This window comes from Lissotriton helveticus, chromosome 6 (assembly GCF_964261635.1).
Source record: "Lissotriton helveticus chromosome 6, aLisHel1.1, whole genome shotgun sequence".
Lineage (NCBI taxonomy): Eukaryota > Metazoa > Chordata > Amphibia > Caudata > Salamandridae > Lissotriton > Lissotriton helveticus.
The window spans coordinates 718,443,524-718,463,884 of record NC_136067.1 but is presented as its reverse complement, the minus strand read 5'-3'; the positions used below and the strand labels follow the sequence as shown (position 1 = coordinate 718,463,884).

At 47.4% G+C, this 20,361-nt stretch overlaps 1 protein-coding gene across 4 annotated transcripts in view; it reads right to left on the bottom strand.

The window, feature by feature from the left end:
* The window catches only part of USP45 (ubiquitin specific peptidase 45), a 1,947,146-nt gene that overhangs the window by 227,053 nt on the left and 1,699,732 nt on the right, over positions 1 to 20,361 (bottom strand). The window lies entirely within an intron of this gene.

The following is a 20,361-nucleotide window of genomic DNA, read 5'->3' as shown; positions in this document are numbered from 1 at the left end:
GTTTACATCCATAACAAACAGACCCGCAACTGAAAGTTGCTCTAAATACTAAAAAAACATATGTGTGGAGGGTCGAGGGGAATATTTAACGACCTGTCTGCTCATTCCCCTCCTGTCAATACATAGCACACGACAGAGCAGACCAGGTCTAAGAATGGTGTGTAGCCATACAGGCGACTGTGGAGCAGTTGGATGCATGTGTGGGCGAATGCTGTTGAGTCACAAAAGGTTAGAGCAAATCCCATCAGCCCACCCTTGTGGTGGAATTTCATCACGTGGGAGTTGATGATCACTCAAAACAACGTCCGACCATATAGTGCATGGAATGAATGTCAAAACTCTAGCCATGATGTTCCGCAAATAATAATATTGGTAAAGTGCAGTGCTCAAGTGATCGTGATAGATAAAATTGACTACTAAGACTCAAGAAACGTTCAGACAGAAGTCTGGGTGTCAAAAATAATAAAATAAAAACACGCTGAGTAGTTGGATACTGAAACTACCCTCTGGCGCTGTGCATGACGGTCGACATGTTTCAGCCTGTAGGGGAACTACCCCGGCTTTCTTCAGGATCTCTAATATGGAATTGCTACTGCAACTAACAGCGATTTGTGATATGAAGAGAAACATAAAATGTACTTAAGAAAAGTTACATATCTACCAGGAACTTTGCACTCCAATGTTCACTGGAGGAAGAGAAACATGACTTCTTCCTATCGAAAGACAAAAGATAACACAACAACACAAGGTTACCCACATACATCCGCATGAATACACAATCACCGTATAGATAAACACACCTGCGCGAATAATTTACATTCCTCATTACAAAAGAAGCATAGTAGCTTAATCACACAGAGGCATTTCCTCATAGTGATACTCACCCAGCTTTGTGTGGGTGAAGACCTCACCTCACCCGGCAACCGCTCTGGAGAATGAGGCCCCGCTCTACAGTGTAGAAAGAGGACATCGTTAGCACACAACCTATACTATGCCCAACCAAATTACTCTACACATATAACCCAACACACGTGTGATAGATACCAATCTATCAGACCAAGAAATTACCTACACAAAAGCTAACATTGGACACTCAAATACTGCACATACTGAGATGTTACACATGTCCCTGGACGCAGTGTAGGCACTGATAGGCGCCTCTAAATTGCTAACCTTAATACCCACTAAAGACACTCATTAGATGACAAGAAATGGGTATAGACGGGATTCTGACTATAAACCACAGTCTATGAAAATATGTGGAAGATACTAATAAGGACCCCTGAATAGCTTTTTGCCACCCGCTATGAGGAACTCATTGAGTACCAACAATCTGTAGACACGGTCTCAGAAATATAAGGACCGTCTAGGCTACTTCCAGTCATGACACCTCGATAAAAACCAAGTGAAAACCAGTGAAAGCAGCAAGGACATCCGGCATCTCACCTGTCCGTCGGTGCCCCTAGTTCTGACCAAGCGGAAGTGGAGGTGTTTGTAGTCCTGCCCTCCTCCTCATTTATAGTCAGGATCCCGTCTATACCCATTTCTTGTCATCTAATGAGTGTCTTTAGTGGGTATTAAGATTAGCAATTTAGAGGCGCCTATCAGTGCCTACACTGCGTCCAGGGACATGTGCAACATCTCAGTATGTGCAGTATTTGAGTGTCCAATGTTAGCTTTTGTGTAGGTAATTTCTTGGTCTGATAGATGGGTATCTATCACACGTGTGTTGGGTTATATGTGTAGAGTAATTTGGTTGGGCATAGTATAGGTTGTGTGCTAACGATGTCCTCTTTCTACACTGTAGAGCGGGGCCTCATTCTCCCGAGCGGTTGCCGGGTGAGGTGAGGTCTTCACCCACACAAAGCTGGGTGAGTATCACTATGAGGAAATGCCTCTGTGTGATTATGCTACTATGCTTCTTTTGTAATGTGGAGTGCAAAGTTCCTGGTAGATATGTAACTTTTCTTAAATACATTTTATGTTTCTCTTCATATCACAAATCGCTGTTAGTTGCAGTAGCAATTCCATATTAGAGGTCCTGAAGAAAGCCGGGGTAGTTCCCCTACAGGCTGAAACATGTCGACCGTCATGCACAGCGCCAGTGGGTAGTTTCAGTATCCAACTACTCAGCGTGTTTTTAATTTTATTATTTCTGACACCCAGACTTCTGTCTGAACGTTTCTTGAGTCTTAGTAGTCAATTTTATCTATCATGATCACTTGAGCACTGCACTTTACCAATATTATTATTTGAGGAACATCATGGCTAGAGTTTTGACATTCATTCCCGGCACTATATGGTCGGACGTTGTTTTGAGTGATCATCAACTCCCACATGATGAAATTCCACCACAAGGGTGGGCTGATGGGATTTGCTCTAACCTTTTGTGACTCAACAGCATTCGCCCACACATGCATCCAACTGCTCCACAGTCGCCTGTATGGCTACACACCATTCTTAGACCTGGTCTGCTCTGTCGTGTGCTATGTATTGACAGGAGGGGAATGAGCAGACAGGTCATTAAATATTCCCCTCGACCCTCCACACATATGTTTTTTTAGTATTTAGAGCAACTTTCAGTTGCGGGTCTGTTTGTTATGGATGTAAACGCATCTCTGTTTGCACCCTCAAGCTCACCCAACTTAATTGTGTATGTTGCCCTGTCTGTCGACCTCGTCTAACCCTTTCCCTTCTCTTTGAGACTTGATGATAACAACATTCTATCTACCTCATAACTGTAGGATTTTTATGGCAGTAATTGTGAACATCACTCAGCCATCACATGGACTCAGAATTATGGATGGATTTTTGTAAACAGCAGATGTCCCTCCTTGGGGTCCAGTCACGCTCCACCATATAGTGACTCATTCTGGTGTATGCAGTTTTCTAAATAACAATTTATTTTTCCTGAGGCATAGTCATTGCTACTCCTCCTGATTCCCTCCCCACAAGTACCTTGTTTTCTTTTTAAGTGTGCATGTGTCCAGGGAACAGTGCTCCCGGTTTGGTTATGTGTGCCAGGCTATGGTGGATCCGAACGTCTTGTTCCATATGCACATTCCCATTTTGATTGAGATTCCCCTAGCAGTCGCGTTTTCCCACTTCCGTTTTTTTCAACACAGCGTGGTAGTTTGGAACGGGGGCGATGTCTGCATAAACAATGTTTGTGGCATTACGGCCCCTAATGCAACTGCGCATGCGTGAAGGTATAGCGGCTTACACTGCGCGCTTGCATACGTCTGCATCCGCATTTCGTTTCACGGACGCAGCGAGGCGGCGTTGCTCCCGACCTCCCTTGGGACCTATGTTGTCCACTTTTTGGAAGCTTGGCCCATGCGGATAGTGGCGGACGATGAGGCATGACAGTAAGCCCCTTGTGGCTCATTATCCAATCATCGTCCGTTATAAAGAGGAGGAGGGCAGGACTACAAACACCTCCACTTCCGCTTGGTCAGAACTAGGGGCACCGACGGACAGGTGAGATGCCGGATGTCCTTGCTGCTTTCACTGGTTTTCACTTGGTTTTTATCGAGGTGTCATGACTGGAAGTAGCCTAGACGGTCCTTATATTTCTGAGACCGTGTCTACAGATTGTTGGTACTCAATGAGTTCCTCATAGCGGGTGGCAAAAAGCTATTCAGGGGTCCTTATTAGTATCTTCCACATATTTTAATAGACTGTGGTTTATAGTCAGGATCCCGTCTATACCCATTTCTAGTCATCTAATGAGTGTCTTTAGTGGGTATTAAGGTTAGCAATTTAGAGGCGCCTATCAGTGCCTACACTGCGTCCAGGGACATGTGTAACATCTCAGTATGTGCAGTATTTGAGTGTCCAATGTTAGCTTTTGTGTAGGTAATTTCTTGGTCTGATAGATGGGTATCTATCACACGTGTGTTGGGTTATATGTGTTGAGTAATTTGGTTGGGCATAGTATAGGTTGTGTGCTAACGATGTCCTCTTTCTACACTGTAGAGCGGGGCCTCATTCTCCCGAGCGGTTGCCGGGTGAGGTGAGGTCTTCACCCACACAAAGCTGGGTGAGTATCACTATGAGGAAATGCCTCTGTGTAATTAAGCTACTATGCTTCTTTTGTAATGCGGAATGTAAATTATTCGCGCAGGTGTGTTTATCTATACGGTGATTCTGTATTCATGCGGATGTATGTGGGTAACCTTGTGTTGTTGTGTTATCTTTTGTCTTTCGATAGGAAGAAGTCATGTTTCTCCTCCTCCAGTGAACATTGGAGTGCAAAGTTCCTGGTAGGTATGTAACTTTTCTTAAGTACATTTTATGTTTCTCTTCATATCACAAATCGCTGTTAGTTGCAGTAGCAATTCCATATTAGAGGTCCTGAAGAAAGCCGGGGTAGTTCCCCTACAGGCTTAAACATGTCGACCGTCATGCACAGCGCCAGTGGGTAGTTTCAGTATCCAACTACTCAGCGTGTTTTTAATTTTATTATTTTTGACACCCAGACTTCTGTCTGAACGTTTCTTGAGTCTTAGTAGTCAATTTTATCTATCATGATCACTTGAGCACTGCACTTTACCAATATTATTATTTGAGGAACATCATGGCTAGAGTTTTGACATTCATTCCCGGCACTATATGGTCGGACGTTGTTTTGAGTGATCATCAACTCCCACATGATGAAATTCCACCACAAGGGTGGGCTGATGGGATTTGCTCTAACCTTTTGTGACTCAACAGCATTCGCCCACACATGCATCCAACTGCTCCACAGTCGCCTGTATGGCTACACACCATTCTTAGACCTGGTCTGCTCTGTCGTGTGCTATTTATCTGATAGTGCCATGCCTATGTTTACTGTTCTTGATGAGTTGGAATTAGAAAATGGTTTGATTTTCAAATCTGGTAAATGTGTTCCGCCTTTTGATATGCAGAAGGTAATTTGGGATCTGGCACATAAAATGCATCCAGGAATGTCCGCTATGAAGCGTCTTATAAGAAATTATTTTTGGTGGCCTGGTATTGATAGAATGGCTGATCGCAAGGTAAAAGAATGTGAAGTTTGTATGGGAAGTGAAAAAATGTTGAAGGTCAATGTTCCTCCTTTGAAAAATTCAACTTGGCCAAATGAACCGTGGAAGAAAATTGCTTTTGATATTTCTGGTCCGTTTATGTGTCCTCCTGTTGATTCCTGTTATGCTTTGGTACTGGTGGATTACCACTCGAAGAGGCCAGAAGTCAAGTTTGTTTCTTCAGTCTCAACTTACGTGGTGATAGAGTTTTTCAAAGAAGTGTTTTCCAGAGAAGGGTCTCCTTCAGTTCTTGTTACTGATAATGGGGTGCAACTTACCTCTTTAGAGATGGAAAGTCTTCTCAAACAACTTAACATTAAACATTGTTTGGTTTCTGTTTATGAACCGCATGAGAATGGTTTGGTTGAACGCTTCAACAGAGTTTTGAAGGGTTTTGTATCTGATGTCATTAAAATTGGGTCTGACTGGAGGAATTTATTAAGAGAAAAACTGTGGTTATACAGAATAACTCCTCACTCAACAACTGAAGTCAGTCCTTTCCGTTTGTTAAAAGGGTGTGATCCAGCTTCTTCTATTTGCCCATGGTGGTTAAAGGACAAATGTCCCATATATCCTTTTCTGATGATCTTTTAAGAAATGTTGCACAAAGAGTGGAGTGCAAACAAGCTAAGGTTAAAGAATGGTATGACAACAAGTGGAAGGCCAAGGAACCAAATTTTACTATTGGTGATTGGGTCAGGATTAGAAAACCTGGTTTCATCACCAAATGTTCGAATAAATTTGGTAAACCCATGAAGATTGTAAAAGTGTTTAGCAACAGTGTTATCACTCAGGATGGTAAGTTATGGAACATCAAGCGTGTTGCTAAATGTCCTTTTTTGCAAAAGGTTCCTGTGCCAGATGTACAGTTGTGTTCTAATGGTGATATTGCCTCAAGAGTTAAGACCTCCGTTCGCTCCCGAATTCCTCCGAGTAGGTTTGCTGATTATGTAACCTGAATTTTCCTTTATACTTGTTCTTCTTCTTTTGGTTAAAAAGGGAGATGTGTTACATTTCATGTACATTTTTATTCTGTTATGTTATGTCTCTTTAAATGCATTGCATCTTTCAGTGTTCTTATTGTTATGCTTAGAACCTGTACTGGTGCTAGGCACCAGGTCAGTTGCTACTGTTCCTGCCTGCCAGCCAGATGCTGTGTTGCTGTGCCGCTATTCTTGAAATAAATTTCTTCAATCAATTATCAGTCTTGTGTGAGCTGTAACAGATGCCTTACCAAGATGCAGTAGATACTAAGAAAGGACTACATTATGGACTGCCTTATGTTACTCATGGGAGTTGTAGTTGATGGACATGTTCATTTTTGTTTCGCCCATACCCTTTGTTCTGAGGTGTAGGGCTGACGTTATTGCTTTTTGGCTGCTGTGAGTTTGTGAATAAATCAGCGAAGAAGGTAAAAAGCATAATCTGAAGCCTCCGGTCCTGACATAGAACCAAGAGTGGTGGAACTACTCCTTCCTGTAGAAATGGTGGTGGTGTGAGGCAGAAGAAACAGGATTGGGCGACTGGAAGCGAAAATAAACCAGATACATTAAGGAGTAGCTGCAGAAGTACAAGTGAATGGACTGGGAGAGGAGAAGGAGCATGCTATCATTGGTGAATGAGGGGGTAGTGGGCAGGGAGGGAAATTACATCTCCCACTTTTATAGAAGGTGAAACACATCTCATTAGTTGTGCATAGAAACCTATTCTAACATAAAACAGACCACAATATTTTCAAATTAAATACATTCAACTCTGAAAAATTATTCCACTTAACATTTCTAAATGCAGGTAGTCAAATTCTCCTACTTCACACTTGATCTTTTTCGCCAGGAGCCCATACTTCTGACCTAATAGCCCCAGTACTTACCAACATCTGTCAAGCTATATTTCAGACAGGTGTATTTCCCGTAATCTGGAAAAAGGCAACTGTAACACCCCTTCTGAAAAAACCCGCATTGAATCCCTCAGAGCCCAAAAACTACCGTCCAATTGCCTCTCTCCCCTATCTTTCAAAAATAATTGAAAAGGTAATGAACCAACAGCTGTCGACCTTTATTGACCAGAACAACCTGCTGGACAACACGCAGTTCGGGTTTAGGAAGGGCCATGGGACGGAGACAGCTCTGATAAAAGCGGCAGAGGAGGTCAGGACCATCATGGATAGGGGTGGCGCTGCTATCTTAATACTCCTGGATTTATCCGCGGCTTTCGACACGGTCGATCATTCTATTCTGATCGACCGTGTCGCCGCCCTCGGCATCCAGGGCAGGGCCAGAGCAACGCTAGCATCCTTTCTGGCCAACAGGATACAGTCCGTGAAGATGGGAAATTTCAGCTCCCCTGATTTCTCTCTCCCTTGTGGTGTCCCCCAGGGCTCCTCGCTAAGTCCGACACTTTTCAACATCTATGTGTCGGACTTGGCGAGGGTAATCAAGTCATTCGGCATAGGGCTTACATCATACGCCGACGACACACAGCTGGTCCTGGAGATACACAAAAATGGAGAAGCTGTGGCAGCGAATTTTCAGGCAGGCATGAAGGCAATCAGTACATGGATGAACCGGAATTGCTTAAAGCTAAATTCCGACAAGACGGAGGTATTGGTTTTTGGTGAACTGACTCCGTCTTGGTCTCCGGTCTGGTGGCCTTCGGAACTGGGTATGCCTCCATTGCCAGTAGCCAAGGTGAAAAACTTGGGCGTGCTTTTTGACAGTAAGCTTACGTTCCTTAGTCACGCCAATGCCGTGGTCTCGGCCTCCTTTTTCACTTTGAGAATGGTGAAGAAACTGCTCCCTTTTCTTCCTCCCACTGCTGGTAAAACTTTAATGTCCTCCTTGGTATTATCCAAGGTGGACTATTGCAATGGCCTACTGCTCAATGCACAGGAACAAGTGGTGAGCAAGCTACAGCTTGTTCAAAATGCTGCTGCAAGGATCCTCATGGGGATACCAAAACACGCCTCTATCTCTCCTACAATTCGAGAGCTTCACTGGCTACCCATAAGAAGTAGGATAAAGTTCAAGGCCATGTGCATTACTCACAAGGCCTTGAACAATAATGGTCCCGACTTCTTCAAAAGCGCTTTCAAAATCTATAAACCCAGTCGAACACTGCGGTCATCCACGGCCCAACAGCTCCAAATTCCTCCAACAAAAAAGGCAACATGGGGAGACAGACGTTTTGTAGTGGCTGCATCAAAACTATGGAACCAGATTCCTCTCCAGATCAAGGAACACACTTCGCTGTTTTCCTTTCGAAAACATCTTAAAACATGGCTCTTTAACCAGTAACATCTTTTCACAACCCTCGTAATCTGCTTACACTAGCGCCGAGACACCGTAAGGTATTTGCGCGCTTTAGAAATTTTAAAAATAAATAAATAAATAAATACTTAGAAAGAAAGAAATCCTACCAGTCATGCTAAGGAAGTTCTTGTGATAGCTCCAGAGCACCCTGCTACTGAAAGATGATTACACTTGTAGATGTGTGCAACTAACCTATAATCCCATTGTGCTTCTGGAGGAGTCCTGGTGGAAACGTACTACTGGTGTGTTTAAAGCCGTACAGTCGTTTTGGCACAAGTGTCATTTTTATCAACAATAGTGTTTTCGGGCTAAAAGCAATCGATTACACAAAAAGGTGGTATGGTATTTCTGTAACGCTACCTGCACCTGATCACTTTTCACACTTAGCAGAGGTGGGTTGGCCAGTGGGCACTACTAAATTTGGCCTTCTATGAAATTCACAACATAGCTGGCAACACTACCCTGAAAAGCAGCCAACCCACATTTTAAAACAGTTTAATGAAACAAAGTATTGGTAGAAGAGATGGCAAATAAAAAAAAGTTTACTTCAATTAGCAGGGCTTGAGTCGAGTCTAGACGCTATATCCAGGGCCAGACTGGCCATAACGGGCACCGGGCATTTCCCCGGTGGGCCGCCATGGTGTGGGCCGGTTTTGGGACTGTGGGGGCCGTTTTTGTCATCGGGGGCAGGGGGGGGGCATGGGGGGCGGTCAAGCAGTTTGCCAGTGCTGGGTTCGGTTCCCAGTCCGGCCCTGTGTCTATCGACTATTTTCAGAGGGTAGACGCCATCTGCCCTGCTGCAAAGCTAGTCGCTTTCAGCGGCATGCCACATTCCTTTACTAAATTCACAGAAATATGCGGTGTAATAACACTTTCAGCAGAGCCAGAACAATTGTCTGCTTTTGTTATGAGTAGCAACGTGCAGGCGGGGAAGGGGCCTATCAGATTCCAGCTTCGTCCATAACAAAACCAGGAGTTAAGGGGCAATTGGGCCTCTTTTTGTTGGGAGTATCCTGGTTGGGAGCTATCATTCAAGACCAGGATGCAATTGAGGGGAAACAAAGGCTCACATCTTAACACTCCACAGGTTCTTAAGAGAGAAATGCTACAGTCCCTGTATATAAGAGATATGAATACACTGTAAGAATGTCAGAAGTGCTGGTCGCCCCAGTTTTTACACAAATAACTAATTAAATACAACTATATTGTTTTATTTATTTTATAGTGCTAAACCACTATAAAAGAAATAAAATGAAACAGTTGTAGCTAAATTGTTATTTCAGTATGTGTAATGTAAAGCGCTCTGACAACCTGCATTGGCATGAGTAGTGTCACTGCTCAACCCAATGCAGGGTGCCAGAGTGCTGTACATGTACAGATTATACATTGACGAAAAATCATATGTGTGTACAACAATATAAAGAGTATGTTACATAAGCCAGATGTAGGAGCCACGTGTCCTTCATACCTCGCTTTCCTATATTTAAAGGATTACAATTTATGAACTGCACGTAACAAAAGGATCTCTGTCTTAAAAGCAGTAACCCACTTACCCCTTTACATAAAAATAATTCTGTCATTTGCAAGTTACACATTGTGCTTTGCAGGAGACATAATAACCCTCTAAGCTACTTTGACTCAAAACTAGAACTAGGCAAAACCCAGATCTTTCCAGCAAATAAATTATCCTCCAGAGTTATCTTACCATTATTATAATTTCCTGAGATTTAGCTGGTACACAAAGATCACTGCAGCTGGCACCTTAACCCCATAAAATATTTTAAAATACAGACATTGCAACCAATTACGCAGAACAGATGTACTGCATCATTTCAATATTTTGGCATAACCACAATGTAAAATGGAATTTTTTTAATATTGTAATGTGCTCAAATGAACTTTTTATAGACCTGCTAAACATATGCGAGGTCTTAAGATCTGATTACACTTCCTGTGAGGTCATGGGTTGCAATGCCACCTCTTGCAATGCCATATGCAATGTCTTGCACTGTTATATGACTTCCTGTGATGTTACATGTGGTGATGTCACTTCTTGTGATGTCACGCACAGTGATGCCACAGCGTTTCTGCCTAACTTGGTAAATCCACCCACTTCCTTTTAGTTCGACCCTGGGCATCGCATGCGCGGTCGCTGTACTTATTGTATTCAGTCTATGGGCTTACAGCCTGCCTCCAGCTTCTCATTGACTTTTGTCAGTGTCCTTTAAAAACGCTGCTTCTAATTGGATAATGATTCCTGCTTGTCCCACCCTTTTTCTCAATCGTTGACTCTCATGGATCACCCCCAGGACTGGTCCTCTTCCACTAGTCCCATTTCACTTTAGGCTGAGGAACTTTCTTTTCTTTTTTTTTTTTTTTTTTTTACCACCTCTTTACATATGCGAATTTTCGCTCCTTACGGGGTGCAGCTGCCTCCTCCTCCTCCCTCCTGCTTGTCGGGATCTTTTCTTCCCTGCAGCTCTCCTGGTGCTGCTGGTCCCCCTCCCCTTGTTTACTGGAATATGCGAACGCTCGCTCCCACAGATCGATGTGTGTTTTTAAATTAGGTCCCAGAAGCGATCAGGTGAATTAAGTTAAAGGTGAACTAGGGAGGCGTTTTCTTTATTGTTTCCTTTCGATATGAAAGAAACTCGTTGTCATTATGAACCTTCCTTTTTAGGTCTCGGCAACGAGAACTATTGTCACCGAGTAAGCTCGCAAGGGAGTACAGAGCGGTGCACGAGCCGACCAGGGTCTGTGGACGCGCACACACCCAGGCAGGCAGGCAGGCACGGAAAGACACACATAGACAGACAGACACACGCATGCACACGCACGCACGCACACACACACACACACACACACCCTCCCTCTCTGCCCACTCCCTCTCTGCCGCCCCCCCCTCTACCCCCACTCACCGGGCTCTTTCCCTCCGCAGCGGGTCAGTCATGGCAGCAGGCAGACTCGGTGTCTTCTCCGGCGATCTTCAGCTGATGTGCACGCCCACGCTGCGTCTCGTGCGCGCCCACCACGCTGTTTCGCGCCCGTTGATCCTCAGCTTGTGATTACTACTCCTTCTAACCCGGATTCTAAATTACTATTTCTTGGTTCTCTAACTCCACTCTGTTGATTCGTAACAAACTGATATTCAGCACATTTCACAGTCTCGCTTTTGCTTCTCATAAATACAATAAGATTATTTTAAGCAAATGTCTACCCTGCTTTTGGTCCTGTGCCTATTATGCTTCGGACTATAGAGTTTTAGAAAGTGTGGTGGAAGATTCCATGAGTGCAGAGTGTGAGTGCAGAGTGTGAGTGCAGAGTGAGTTTGCAGAGTGCAGAGTGAGTGTGCAGAGTAGTGAGTGTGCAGAGTAGTGAGTGTGCAGAGAGAGTGTGCAGAGAGAGTGTGCAGAGAGAGTGTGCAGAGTGCAGAGTAGTGAGTAGTGAGTGCAGAGTAGTGAGTGCAGAGTAGTGAGTAGTAAGTGCAGAGTAGTGAGTAGTGAGTGCAGAGTAGTGAGTGCAGAATAGTGAGTGCAGAGTAGTGAGTAATGAGTGCAGAGTAGTGAGTGCAGAGTAGTGAGTGCAGAGTAGTGAGTGCAGAGTAGTGAGTAGTGGGTGCAGAGTAGTGAGTAGTGAGTGCAGAATAGTGAGTGCAGAGTAGTGAGTGCAGAGTAGTGAGTGCAGAGTAGGGAGTGCAAAGTAGTGAGTGCAGAGTAGTGAGTGCAGAGTAGTGAGTGCAGAGTAGTGAGTGCAGAGTAGTGAGTGCAGAGTAGTGAGTGCAGAGTAATGAGTAGTGAGTGCAGAGTAGTGAGTGCAGAGTAGTGAGTAGGGAGTGCAGAGTAGGGAGTGCAGAGTAGGGAGTGCAGAGTAGGGAGTAGTGAGTGCAGAGTAGTGAGTAGTGAGTGCAGAGTAGTGAGTGCAGAGTGCAGAGTAGGGAGTGCAGAGTGCAGAGTGGGGAGTGCAGATTGGTGAGTGCAGAGTGGTGAGTGCAGAGTAGTGAGTGCAGAGTAGTGAGTGCAGAGTAGTGAGTGCAGAGTAGTGAGTGCAGAGTAGTGAGTGCAGAGTGGTGTGTGCTGTTGAGTGCAGAGTGGTGTGTGCTGTTGAGTGCAGAGTGGAGTGTGCTGTTGAGTGCAGAGTGGTGTGTGCTGTTGAGTGCTGTGTGCTGTTGAGTGCAGAGTGCGGTGTATTGGCAATGTAAATGACAATGCCATTTATTTATGATTTAAAGAAAAGAAAAGAAATGTCATGAGCAATGCCAATAGCTCTACCTTTAATGATGCCGAGACCATTGCATTGTAAATGCTTGTTGTTGTTGTAAGCACATGCAGAAATGCTTTAGAAACATTCATGCACTTCTCTTTGGGGCGTTTAGGGCATAGCGTCTGGGTCTTCATATATGGGAACTCTCGCTCCCTCTCCTTGGGCTGGTGCTGCCTCCTGCTTGTTGGGTTCTTTCTCCTCTGAGCCCATGCGGTACTGCTGATCCCCCCTCCCCTTGTTTTGCAGGTTGCCGTAATCTGTGAACTGTAAAATACATGCAGTGTTGTTGCCTGCATTCATTCCACCTGACAGTATGTGTTTAACTTTCTCAACTTATGTTTTTTTTTTTTTTTTTTTTTTTTTTTTGAAAGACCTTTATTGCACATTACACATATACACAGCGGTGTGCCTACAACCCACTGGTAGGGCCGGCCGCAATCAGTGTACCATTCGAGATAGACGAGCTGAACACAACATACTTCATTGTTGCAAAGGCACAATTTGAAAAGGCACAGCTCATGAAGGCACGACAAAGGTTCTGAATGCAATAGTGACAGTACACTGGAGGACTACGGCCGTATCACCCTCATGTGATCTCGGTCTCATTTTCAAGGTTTTTGCAGAAACAGAGTCAAGCAACAACAAATCCCAACTACCCCCCAACCCCCCCTAGTCCTGGTCCTTGTGGGCAGTCCGAGTTCGTAAGGCACAGTGTCCAAGAGGCACTCAATCCCAAAAGCGGCAATAAGGTCATCTACAGGGAGTCATTGTGTAATTATTCTGTCCAACCGGGCACACACAATAGCGGGGACTTGCAAGGCAGTTAGGCCACGCCAACCTTTCTTAGCGTATAGGGGACATACAATTAGTACCATAGCTCATGCCTACTACACAGGACAATCGCCCCTCCCTTACCTAGGTACCACCCATTCAGATTCACCGCCTACCTCTAACAGGTCAGCACTCACACTCCTCTCACTATCAGTGTCAGCTAGGGACAGCATATAAAGTGTAAACGGAGCCCATACATCCCGTGGTCTCGACTTCGCTGGCAGTCCCTCATAGTAAGTGTTCAGTTGGTCCCTGCAGTAAGCCATGTCCGTCAGCCACTGCTGCACATCAGGCGCTCTCCTCACTCCCCATCCCAAAGCAACTCTCCTCTTAGCCAATTGGAGCGCCAACACCACAAACCGCCTTGCCGTCGCTGGTACCCCAGAAGCTATCCCCAAAAGACAGAGGCGCACATCTAGCGCAACTTCAGTCGACGTCATGACAGACAGCTTCTCAGTCACCTCCTTCCAGAAGCCATACACCCGCGAGCATCCCCAGGCCAGGTGCACAAAATCAGCATCGTCAGCACCGCAACGGACACACTGAGCAGCAGCCCGAAGGCCAAATCGAAGCAGCTGAACCGGCGTGTAGTACCACTGATGCAGAAACTTATAATGCAGAAGGCGGAATTTGCCATTAATCACATATCCCCCAGTCATAGTACAACATTCGGTCCATTCGTCATCACTCAGCGGTTCTGGGAGGCTCCTATCCCATCTGGCCCTTGCTAGGACTGCGCCCCCTCCCTCATCTTCCTGCGCTGCCCTATATAATTTAGACAGCAATTTAGTCCTGTCCGTAGCGGTGTAAAGCAGTTGTAAGGCCCCAAGCGTTAATGGTTCCCCCGGGTATGTCGAAAACAGATCACGTACAGCAGCCCGAAGCCTAACGTAGATAAAGGTAGCCATACCAACACTAGTTGAGCGAGCTGTCATAGCCTGTAAGGATATAAACGATGCCCCGGGGAAGAGGTCCCCCATTGTTTGTAGTCCAGCTTCCCTTAGAACCTGTAATCCACCAATCTCACCTGATACTGAAATACCAGAGTGATAGAGCAGTGGCATAGCCGGTGCATATAACGGCAACCTGTCAGCTCGTCTACCCAGGTCCTCCCAGGCGGTCGCCGTGATTCGCACCGTGTCAATCTCCCCCTTCTCAAACACCGAATGGTCGTTAACGATCATGGCCCTCAGGGGACGTGGCAGAACAGCACTGGCCTCAAGCGCAACATGCGGGGTGTACGGTGGAGCGTTCATCCAGTAGATCGCAAAATGCGCTTGCGCGCAGAGATAATAGAGCTTTATGTCTGGTATGGCGAACCCCCCCAGTTCATATGGTTTGGTCAATACCTCCCACGTTACCCGCGGCTTCTTACCAGCCCAGGTGAGAGATATCAAAAGGGACCGCATCCTAGCAAAGAAATGCGACTTCAGCGGGACAGGAATGTTGACAAAAAGATAAAGAAATTTCGGCAGCACTACCATTTTAATCAGGGACACTCGATCCGCCAGGGTCAGTGGAAGACGAGTCCATCGCGCCACCTGATCCTCCAATTTAGAGATGGCAACGCCATAATTAGCCCTTATAACTTCTTGACAGTCCCTATGCACCCAGATGCCTAGATATCGAACCGATTCTGTTGCCCATTCCAGCGGGAATTCCAAGGGAATTTGATGAGTTGCGTCCGTGAGAGGCAACACCACAGATTTGTCCCAATTGATGGTCAGTCCGGAGTGGTGACCAAACTTAATGAATTCCCGGAGTATGCTTTCCAGATGGAGCCCCGGGTCCCTGATGTAGAGGACCATGTCGTCGGCATACATTGACACGGCCAAAGACCTAAGTGGGAACTTTAGCGCCGCCTCCGCATACCTCTGCCGTAAGATACATGCCAAAGGTTCCATCATGATAGCAAAAAGCAAGGGTGAGAGAGGGCATCCCTGCCTCGTCCCCCTCTGAATCGGAAATGGGGAGGAAACATGACCGTTGACCCTAACTCTCGCTGTGGGCGCAGTATACAAAAGGGCAATCAGCGATATAAAAAAGAAAGGCACCCCCATCCGGCGCAGGATAGCCAGCATGTACTTCCATGCCACCGAATCGAAAGCCTTGGCGGCGTCCAGCATGACTGCCACCGCGGCCAGCTCCGGTTTAAGCAGGTGTAGCCCAGCAAACAGAGCCCTCAAATTGTGAGTGGTGGATCTGAGGGGAACAAATCCCGACTGATCAGGCAGCACCATGACTGGCAGAAGTAAACGCAATCTTGTGGCTAAAACTTTGGCAATTATCTTAACATCGGTGTTCATGAGCGAAAGGGGCCGATACGAATCACACTTGTTCGGGGGCTTCCCTGGTTTAGGCAATGCTACCAACAACGCCTCTCTCATTGTCGCCGGGAGCCGTCCGCATTCAAATGCCTCCTCCAAGACCGATGCCAATTGCGGGATCAGCAAATCTGCATATGCCTTATAGAATGCGGAGGGAAGGCCATCCGTGCCAGCCGCCTTCCCACTCGGGAGAGCAGCAATTGCGTCCCTAAATTCGGCCGCCGTGACAGGATGCATAAGGAATTCCTGCTGGCCCCTGGACAGCCATACCAAGGCGATGTCCTCTAGGTATCGATCCACTTCCTCCTCATCTGCCGTGTCCCTGTGCTCGTAGAGCTGTGCATAATGTTTTGCAAAGCAGGCGAGAATACCGTCCGCGCCAGTCACTACGCCCCCCTGATCTTCAATCTCCTGCACTGTGCAGTGGCGTGCCCAGGGGTCCCTGACCCGATCCGCTAGCCCCTTTCCCGGCCTACCCCCTTCACCGTAATACCTAGCTGTAGCATGTTTGGACAGGAATTTCACCTCTTGCTCCGCCAAGTCGTTATATTCAGTGACTTTGGATCTAATGTCAGCCAGCAATGTGACCTCCGCACACACCTCCAGTCGCCTCTCCAAAACTAGCAACTCTCTCTCCAGCCTAGCCATGGAATCCCTTATAGACGTGAGCACCCCTGATCTTAGACCAATACACGCCCCCCTCACCGTCACCTTAAAGGCCTCCCATACTGTACTCATCGTGTCAACAGACCCCACATTGTGCATGAAAAACTCCTCGATTATCTGCCTCAGCCGCTCATTCAACACCTGATCAGTCAACACTCCAGGGGAAAGACGCCAAGTGAACGGAGCAGGAGCATGCGATGGTAGCTGCAGCACTAATTTAACAGGCGCATGGTCAGAGATAGTACGAGGCAAATGTTCAACTCCCATCACCCAACCGCTCACATCACGAGTCACTAGCCAGTAATCCAATCGCGACCACGTATCATGCGCAGACGTGTAACACGTTCCCTCCCGCTTGCCCGGATACTTCAATCTCCAGATATCCAACAATTGCAGCCCACTCACACCCTCACATACCGCGTCCACCGCTTTCTTACGCACATAGGGCCTGTCCTGTTTCTTGTCCAATTCGGCATCTAGCGTGACATTCCAATCCCCTCCACACAGGATAGCCGATGGAGGAAGCAGATAAAGTTTGTTCCAGAGTGTAACAAAGAAATCAGGATCATCGACATTCGGTCCATACACGTTGAGGAGAGTGATCAGCGTACCACATAATTTACCCTGTACAATGACATATCTACCATCCTGATCTATCTCCTCATGAAGTACTTCAAATGGGACATTTCTCTTTATTAGAATCATCACCCCTCGAGCATAAGAGGAGTAGGCCGTAGCCAGTCGTACCCCCGCCCACTGCTTGCCCACCAGTTCAGCCGCCTTACCCCGAAGGTGTGTTTCCTGAAGAAAAACCACCTGAGCGCCATGTCTATTTAAAAAAGCAAGCATTTGTCGTGTCTTTTGTGGCCTATTGAGACCCCTCACATTCCAAGTTACACACGTGAGTTTACCCCCCTATCCATATCGCCAAATCTTCAAGCAACCCATCATCCAACATACCCCCGCCAACTCCCACCCGATGACCCAACACTCTGTGTCCAGCGTCCTAGTAAGGACATGAGCTCCCCTACAACGAACACCGCACCCACTCCAGAAGCTCTGAACACCTCCCAAAGGTATCTCAGATCCCCCAGCTTTGACCAGGAAAAACAACGACCCCCCTGTAAACACCAAAAACCCATCCCCCATCCCTCCACCCACTTCAGCATACCCAATTCGCCAAAGCCATCCCATACCCCCCCCCCCTTGCAACCCCCAACAATGCAAACAACTGTGCGTGGGGATCTCCCATATCTGGGGGCGTAGCGGCACTCCACCCCCGCCAGAAAGCTGACGAGAGCGTAGACCATTCTCAATAACAAAATCCTCAATCCCTCAATCCCAACCTCGTGGCCAAAGGAATAAACAATCAGCAATCCGAAATTCAAAAATCAGCACATTACCATATGTCAACAAAAGTTGTGTGCAAGGCCAGTAGGAGCATTAATTGCAGCGGACAACACTTTTAATGATCAGCGCAGCAGGCGTACATGCCCCCCCTGGGCACTATACATCTAGTCCGGCCTCCCACAGAGCCTACAGGAGATACAGCCCAGACAATGGCAAACACATCATCCTCAGTAGAGCCATCACAGGCCTGAGCGACCATCTCACTATAACAGCCATGTCGGCAGAGTAAGTCAGTCCAGGCATTGGGGCACCGTGAGAGGCGGCTTCAGCCACCAACTTCCAAACTGTGCATGTGTCTCAGTGCAGTACTGCTCAGTTATGCCCCTCCCGTAACAATTGCATGCAACAGGTTAGGCAACTTCATCCTGCCGCTCTTCCTCGCCATCACGACGTTCATTCGGCTCTCTATTACGTTGTTTGAGTTTTTTGGCGTAATCCATGGCCGCCTTAGGGGAGGAAAAAATCTTATTATCCGCAGGGGGACCGATCCGAAGGCGGGCAGGATACTGCATGGCATATGTAATGTCCTCAGTACGCAGCAGTTGTTTTACCGCGGCAAATTCTTTGCGGGCAGTCTGTACCGCCATGGTGAAGTCAGGATAGAACTCAAGTTTGTTACCCTGATATTCTATGGAGCCCTTTTCCCTCGCAAGGCGTAGGATAGTATCTCGGTCCCTATAGTTCAGGACCCTGGCCACGATAGGTCGCGGCTGTGCCCCGGGCGGAGGACGCTTAGCCAGGGAGCGATGGGCTCGTTCCACTATGAAGACACGAGACAGTTGGTCAGCCCCAAATATGTCGATGAGCATACGTTCCATGTAGTCCTCCATTCTTCCAACATTCGTCGATTCTGGCAGGCCCGTGACGCGAATATTATTCCTTCTTGACCTCCCTTCCAATTCCTCGTTTTTTGCCTGTATGACCGCCAACACTCTCTCCATGCTGAAAACTTTAGACGAGACCGTGGCCAGGCCATCTTCGGTGGCAGATACCCTTTGTTCCACTTCCCCCATCCGCTCGTTTTGGCGGTCAAATTGCGTTGCCATGTGGTCTAGGCGGTGATTAACTGACTCCATGGTGCCTTCAATGGATTGGAGTGTCTTTTGCATAGCCATCAGCGTAGACTCCAAATTCGGGGTGCCCCCAACTGCCCCCACCTGCTCAGAGTCCGTTGGCGCCTGGGTAGCCATAAGCACCGTTTTTTTCGCCTCGAAAGTGATTTTCGGTTGATTCCTCTCCGTCCTGCCCATGGTGGTAAGCAACGCAGTCCAGACGTAGGTGCAGTAATGCTAGGCAGGTATATCACGCAAGACGCCCTTATCAATCCCAGAGCATATACTAGCTGTCCCACAACCAGGCGCTGGCCCAGGCCTCCGCAGTAAACTCCAGCTCAGGGGAGTTAGGCTCACCGCACCCGGTGGTGAAAGCGCGCCAAATCGACCCTGCCGCAGCTTCACAACTCTCACGTTAAATGGCAGTCTAATAGTCCCCCAAGCGAGTAAGTGGATATATCGCTAGGGCCACAGACCGGGTTCACTCTTCCTGACAGCCCTCACGCTGGCAATTGGGAGCACAGAGAGTTTCCACCCTCCAGCGTCAGTCCTCTAAATGGGATGGGGGCCCGGAGCCATAAAATGGCGGATGCGCTGCAGGCTCACAATCATCCAGCACAGCAGTACCGTCCGCTCCAGTGACTCTGTCCCCAGAAAGCGTCGCCTGTCCAGCCGCTCTATTCAGAGCCACCGCGCCGCCACTCCACCTCGCTGCGGCCCCCCCCCGTGCTCCCGCCAGCCGCAGCTCGCGCGGCGCGGTCCAGCGCGGCCCGGCGCCGCCTCCGCAGCCCCGGGCTTGCGTAGCACCCCGCCCCACTCACCGCCACCAGCAGGGTCGGGTCCAGGCCGGTCGTTGTCTTGGCGCCTCCACAGATACAGGTCACCGGTTCCGCCACCTCAGTAATCGGGCGCCGCGTTGTCCAGGCGATAGAGTCACCAGCAGCTTCTCCACAGGGGCCGAAGACGACTCCGCCAGCGGGATCCCGGCGTTGGGCAGCTCGGTCCCGGGTACGCTCCACACAGCCGCCGATCTGGAGAAAAGCGTCTCAGCGAGCCCCCAGTGTGAGCGGGGGTCCGACAGCGTAGTTACAGGGCTCAGGAGTCGGATTGTGCAGGATAAATGAACGAATTTTAGATGGTCTTGGCAGAGCCTCACTCACGTGCGGCCATCTTGCCCGGCGCCCTCTAGCGCCCCCCTTCTCAACTTATGGTTAATAAAGCCTTCTAGGTATTGAGCTAAGGATGGGTTGTGTTACTTTTGTTGACATTATATTTTTGAGTTTATTAATTTGTAACTGGACCAATAAGCAGGAAACATCTTTGCTATCCTCTCCCTTCTCCACACCCTCTCTCAACTTTTTGAGCAGAAATGAAACGTGTGCCGCAGTTTAACATTTGTGCGTTCTGAAGAGCTTCATCCTCTCAGTATTTCATAACTATCTAAACGTGTTTTTCTCTT